Raw genomic sequence first — 7,162 nt, 5'->3', positions numbered from 1 at the left:
AGTATAGCCCGACAGACTAGCAGCATAAAGAATATTCCTTAACGTGGCCGATCCAAAGGTGCTTAGCACGCGTAGTGCAAAGTATTCCCCAGCACGATGTAAGTAGAATCCGCCCAACGGAACAGGTTGTAGCAATTCATATGCCGATAGCATCGATAGTATTGAATCAGTCCAAAAAGGCTACTGCAGATAGCCAAAAAAAGGAGCTCCGTAAAAGATTAAACCATCGATCTATTAATGACAAATGGATAGTTGTTTCAATGTCCTCACCTTCTAACGCGTTTCGTTCAGCTCAGCTGAACTTTCTCAAAGATATGGTCACCTGGACATGGCTTTTTATTTAATATAGGCACTGACTGGCACATACAGTAGTTGAGAGTGTATAGTTTAGAACGGGGCAGCTCAAAATCCCAACAAGACCAGGCAGTGAGAGGGACCACCAGTGAGATGAAAGTCAATTACTCCACAGGACTTTATCCAAATCAAAGCAACTTTTTAAAATACAATATATCTTAGGTCTTTTGTTTACTGTCTTTTTTTATTAAAATTTTGCAAATGCAGAGTTTTATGACCATTTGTTTTACTTGCAAAGAAATGTATATTGAAAGTTTTGGTGTTTCATTGAGTAGAGTTTTTCATTTGCACTTCACTCCATATTTTATTGACCTTAACCAGATCAATTGAGCCTGACATTTTTTAAAAGGGTCACGGCAATCTATGTCACTCATTTTGTTTTTATTAAAACCGGAATTGTAAAGCAGAAAAGAGGCACGAATAAGCGCTACTGAGGGAGAAGATGTGATGGTGGAGGAGGCTGTCACGCATGTACCTGTCGCCATACTTACTTTTCTACTCATTTATCCTCCTGCCAAAGGATGACTCATTGTCTTCAGCCTCTCCCATAGGGATGCATCAATATTTTTATACAATTTATACGTCTCCTGTCATAATTTTGCACCCAAAATATGTTTGCCACCCTAGGTTACAGCCTAGTCAACTTATTGAATAATCAGGCACTGGCAGAGCTGGATTAAGGCTCTGTGGGACCTGGGGCACTTAAATCAGGGGGGCCTCTATGGTGTACTAAGGTTATCATTTTAGACAAATTGTAGAGAAATACACAGGCAATACTGTGTGCACTACTGTTAGGTGCACGCAGCTCTGCCTTCACGAGCAGTACAGTGTGAAGTGGGACATACCTTCCTACTATCCTTGTAGTCAGACCAAATCCTGACTAAAGCTGGGTACACACTACAGAAATTTCGACCAACTTTGTATGCCGAGCGATTTTACATGCGACTGATGGTCTGATCGGTCGATCCATGGACTGCATACACACTAGCCTTGTTTAGGACGAGAAAGGGAAGAGCGGACGTCCCGTTAGCGACTTTTTACAGCCATGTTGTCATGAGCAATGACGGTAATTTCGTACTCACTGTTGTGGATCAGTCGGAAGTTTATACACACTACACAGCGGAAACGAGATTGGAACGAAAATATTAAACGGTACGACCAACCAAATGAGGCGACAATCGTCCATTTGGGCAGACTTTCGACCATCGTGTAACTGTACACACTGACCCGACTTTTGAAAGAGCGGTCGTATATCGGCTGTTTCAACCGATTATTGGACGAAAACAGTGTAGTATATTCCCAACTTAAGCGAGGGAATCACCCAAATTCAGGACTGCCCCACCAGATTCAGGACAGTTGGTAGACTGTTCTGCTCTCTCCTACGTGTTTTTCTCACTTTCACCACCTGAGGCTGCTGTGTCTTTAGATTAGTTGCTGCTTGTCTGGACCCTGGAAGGTTAGGGGCTCTGGAAAAAAAATGGGTACATGAAATTTAGAAAACTCCAACCAGCCCAAGGCGTTAAATCAATAGCGCCCATGTTTTATAATTAGTCCACCTTCCAACCCCAACATTTAAATACTAGTATTCACATTTGATTGATAGATCTATTTCCCTCCAGCCAGCTCCAACATTAAATTAATAGTATTCTCATATAATATGTAAACCTATTTCCTTGTCTCCAAAGGGCTCTAGCAATAAATTAATATCATTTACATGAATAAATATACCTATTTCCTGCAACCAACCCCGGCATTAAATAATTCATATTCACATTTAAAAAGTAGCCTTCCTGCCCAAACACAGCCCCACATTCAATTAATAGCCCCAAACCACCCCAGCATTAAGTTAAAGGCCCTGTCAACTCACCTTAAATTAATAGGCCCCAGTTTTAAATTAAATAGCCCCACCATCACCTCACAAATAAATTAATAGTACCCACCATTACATTAATAGTCTACCTCCCACCCACATTAGAGTAGAGACCCCCTGACCCCGGCAAAAAATTAATAGCACTTATGTTTAATAAGTATACTTATTTCCTTCACCCATCACTGTCATTATATAATTCATAGTCACATTTAATAAATAAACTTCATTCTCCCCAAACTCTGCCAACATTCAAATAATACCCTCCTATCCACACCAGCATTAAATTAAAGCCCCCTTCACCCCACCTTAAATTAATAGGCCCCATTATTTAATAAAATAACCCCACCATTAAATTAAATAGCCCAACCATCACCCCACAAATAAAATAGTACCAATTAAATTGATTTAAAGTGGCCCACACCCACACTCTACCATTAACTTAATAACTTTCCTCTCACCCACATTATATTAAGACCCCCTCCCTTCCCTTACACATTAAGACCTCAATCATTCCCCCTCACACCAATTAAGATACCTCCTCCCTTCCATCACACATTATAATAAGATACCCCCCACGCTTCCCTCACATATTATGGTAAGATACCCCCCACGCTTCCCTCACATATTATGGTAAGATATCTCCCACGCTTCCCTCACATATTATGGCATAATACCCCCAATGCTTCCCTCACATATTACAGTAAGATACCCCCCAAGCATCCTCCACATCTTATAGTAAGATACCCCCCATGCTTCCCTCACACATTATGGCAAGATACCCCCCAGGCTTCCCTCACACATTATGGCAAGATAACCCCCACGCTTCCCTCACACATTATGGTAAGATAGCCCCCACGCTTCCATCACACATTATGGTAAGATACCCCCCACGCTTCTCTCAAACATTATGGTAAGATACCCCCCACGCTTCCCTCACAGAATATGGTAAGATACTCCCCACGCTTCCCTCACACATTATGGTAAGATACCTCCCACGCTTCGCTCACACATTTTGGTAAGATACCCCCCACGCTTCACTCATACATTATGGTAAGATACTTCCCCCCACGCTTCCAGACACCAAGTACCACACTGTGCCCCTGCTGGTACCCTTTGAGAGTACTGACAGAGGGGGTGGCTCCCCTTAATCCAGATCTGAGCCCTGGTATCCATGTATATAAAGACTGATCTCATGGTATTGTTATTAGCTTAGTTAGCAAGTGTTCTTGTTTGGCAGAAAAAGCCACTGAAAGTTGTGTCGTATAGGCGTTTGACAACTCTGAATTCATCTCCACTCAGGCCTGGACAACCTGTGTCTCTCCAGGTGTTGTGAAACTACAAGCGTCAACATGCTTTGCAGTTGATAGCCAGACAAGTAGTTTTGCAACACCCAGAGAGCCACAGGTTGCCCTGGCCTCTTCTGGAAGATTACAACATTCTAACACACATATAAGAAAGTAACTGTAGCAAGGTGTCCCCCGGAGCTGAAGACCGAAGGCGGAAGAAGAGAAAAAGAGAAGTTTGTCGGTTGTTCCAAGGCAGGCTCCAGGTGCTGGCGATGGCAAATCAGCAATTATTCACCGTCAGACTATTGGCGGCTGGGTGGGTGACCCAATCTGGGTTCACCTCCGGCTGTTTGAATTTTTAGTGCAGCGCCGTCGCAATGGCTGTTATATAAGGCATCGAGCTAGGCGCCATCTTCAGTTCGATGGCGTAGCCAGTACGAGAAGGATGGCACTGGAGAGCCATAACCAAGACAAGCTGCATCAGAAGCGGAACAGCAAAGTAGTCGTCAAGGAGCCCCTGTCAGTGCTAAGAGCATCCCTGCCTGGAAGAAAAGAAGATGAGACGGTGGCAGAGTCTTGAGGATGGCAGCAGAGAGGGAGGCAGCTACAGGAACACTGAGGACATCCCAGGAGATGGCCAGAGCCAGGTGAGGCATTGGGGGCACACCTCTTTCATTCTTGCGCCTGCACTCTCTTTCTTCTGCTACACAGTGGGACACAAGGTCCTTGGCTAAATCCAGGCACTAAGCCCGAGTGGTGACAGTGGGCACAAAGCCCTGTAGTAATAGGATTTCAGAGAACAATTATCATCGGCATTAGACTCATGGGTGCAGCAACTTAATTCAGGCTCTAGGCCTGTGGGCATATTTAATTCAGGCTGTACACTGTCGGTAAATTTAATTCAGGCTCTAGGTCTGTGGGCATATTAAAGTCAGGCTTGAGCCCTGTGTTGCATATAGATTCAGGCTGTAAGCCTGTAGCAACACTGGAATTTCAGGCTTAAGGCCTGTGGCTCATATTCCTTCCGGCTGTAGGCCTGTGGCCCTAGTAGTTTATAGATCAGAACCGTGGATTTGTAGTAAGTGGTGTTAGTGTCGGTGGATCCCGCTGCAGGCAGCCATCTTGTGTGTTTCCTTAACAGCCATTTTGTTGGGATAACAGCAACAGGTAGTGTAGCATTAGTGTGTAGGTTCTGGAGGAGAACAGTGGTTATTTCCCATACATATACCCCCTTCAGGCTGGTGTTAAGTCCCTGTGGCCTGTTTTTGTATCCGTTATTCCGTCTGCATATTGTGATTTTTATCTTTGAACTGTGGGGTGTGACCTAGGGTAGTGCACCACACCTAGTGGTACTAGCATTAATGTTGCATAGCGTCTGGTCACATATTTATTTTTAGGATCAGGGTGTTGATTTGCTGTTATTGTAGATAACACTAGCGTGGGAGGCACATTTGAGAGGATAAATAGCTCTGTGGGGTGGTTCCTAGGTGTTTAATTGGTAGAGATCAAGATGGCTATCAAGAGGAGGTGACCATTTCTCAGTGGGTACTGTCTTTCGGTGTCGTCTTTCTTGGTAGGGGCCCTTACCATGGTGAGTAGGATATTCGGGTGGGATTCTTCCCTGTCCCGAATATCCGTAGCCCTGCTACCAGGCCCAGAACAACAAGAAGTGACATAAGCAAACCAAGATACTGCACATGAAATGAAACAAAATGTTTGAGACCCCTTTACATTGTATTTTTTAAAAGATAATAGTTATATATGGAAAAAATGCATGTTACATTATTTTCTAATATACTCACATGAGGTATTGTGAGGAGGACTAATTGAAAAGAATGTAAAATAAACATATTAAATAAATATGTCATGCAGTAAAATTTTTAAAAAAGTTGATTCAGTATCACAAATTACATTGTTTATGAATATGTAGGGCTTGATCAAATAGGCGTATGTACATAATGAATGTTTCCAAAGAACTCCATCTTAGCTTACAGAACATTGAAGGCAACTGGAAACTGATTAAAAGGAAAGTAAAAGTACCAGAAAGTGTGTATGCACAGGCCTCTTCAAGTACATTACTTTGGACAATCAGCATCAAAGCGCCTTAGGCTTTAGAAACGGTTTGGGTACGGATTTGCGATGCTGACAATTCCGACAGAGAGGAGACCTACGAATAAAAATTTAATGTAGTAAAAACCGAATTAATTATAAATAGACTTACCTGAAAAGCGGGGCTGCACATCTCCGATGGCCCCTGCATGCTGACCGCAACTGATTCCAAATGAAGAGGTGGCCTGCACTACAAAGTCGCTATGACGTAACAGTGTAGTGCAGGCCACCTCTTCATTCGGAATCAGTTGCGGTCAGCATGCAGGGGCCATCGGAGATGTGCAGCGTCGCTTTTCAGGTAAGTCTATTTATATTTAATTCAGTTTTTACTACATTTGATTTTTATTTGTAGGTCTCCTCACTGTCAAATTTGTGGTAATCGTTTTAACGATTACCACCGTTAGAGGGTTAGAAACACATGTTGAAGACACCCATTTGAGGCCTTAGAGAAATGTTTGTCTCGTAGACTTTTTAGATCAAAATTAAAATTGAGTATATCATAGTCTTTATTGGTAATACAAATCATTGTATTTCAAATGTTCTTTAAAAGTAATATTTATAATCAAAAAACTCAGTTGCAAAACTGACAAAGCAAACTTTATTTAAATCCAGAGCTTAATTATGTAACTCCCTGTTTGCCTGGTGGGTGGTGGTGTACAGTATTTCTCTACTACACCTACATCTGTAGTAGTCTTGGGTAAGGATGGGCGGGCTCGGATTCCGCTAATCCGAGCCCACTCGAACAGTGCGGATCCGACGGGATCCGAACACTGTTCGGGTACTTCCGGCCGCAAAAGGAATCCGAAACGAGGCTATGACATCCAAGTCTCGCGTCGGATCTCGCGATACTCGGATGTCATAAATACTCACCTTGCGGCCGCCATCTTCATTTCGCCTGACATCAGGGAAGAGGGAGGGTGTGTAGGGTAGTGGTGCTCCTGCGTGATCAGTGCTCTGTCCTTGCTGAGTCCAGTGGTGCTTTATGCCTGTGTCCAGTGCTCTGTCCTGCTGAGTCCAGTGGTGCTTTTGTCCTGTGCTCTGTCCTGCTGAGTCCAGTGGTGCTTTGGCCAGTGTCTGTCCTGCTGAGTCCAGTGTTGCTTTAGTCCTGTGCTTTGTTGTGCTAAGTCCATACAAATTTTATAATTATTAAAATCTCTTAAAAATTACTAAAAAAAAATTATTTTAAAAATTATACAAAATTAATAAAAAAAAATAATATTTAAGCAGTTCTAAAGAATAGGTACTGCAATCTATATTACATTTACTACGTTCATTGTTTAAGCAGTTCCAGAGAATAGGTACTGCAATCTATATTACATTTACTACGTTCATTCTTTAAGCAGTTCCAGAGAATAGGTACTGCAATCTATATTAAATTTAATACGTTCAATTTGTAAGCAGTGCAAGAGAATAGGTACTGCAATCTATATTACATTTACTACGTTGATTTTTTAAGCAGTTCCAGAGAAAAGTATTGCAATCTATATTACATTTACTACGTTCAATTTTTAAGCAGTGCAAGAGAATAGGTACTGCAATCTAT

The sequence above is a fragment of the Mixophyes fleayi genome, chromosome 4 (genome assembly GCF_038048845.1).
Source record: "Mixophyes fleayi isolate aMixFle1 chromosome 4, aMixFle1.hap1, whole genome shotgun sequence".
Taxonomy (NCBI): domain Eukaryota; kingdom Metazoa; phylum Chordata; class Amphibia; order Anura; family Limnodynastidae; genus Mixophyes; species Mixophyes fleayi.
This window is presented reverse-complemented; position numbering follows the sequence as displayed.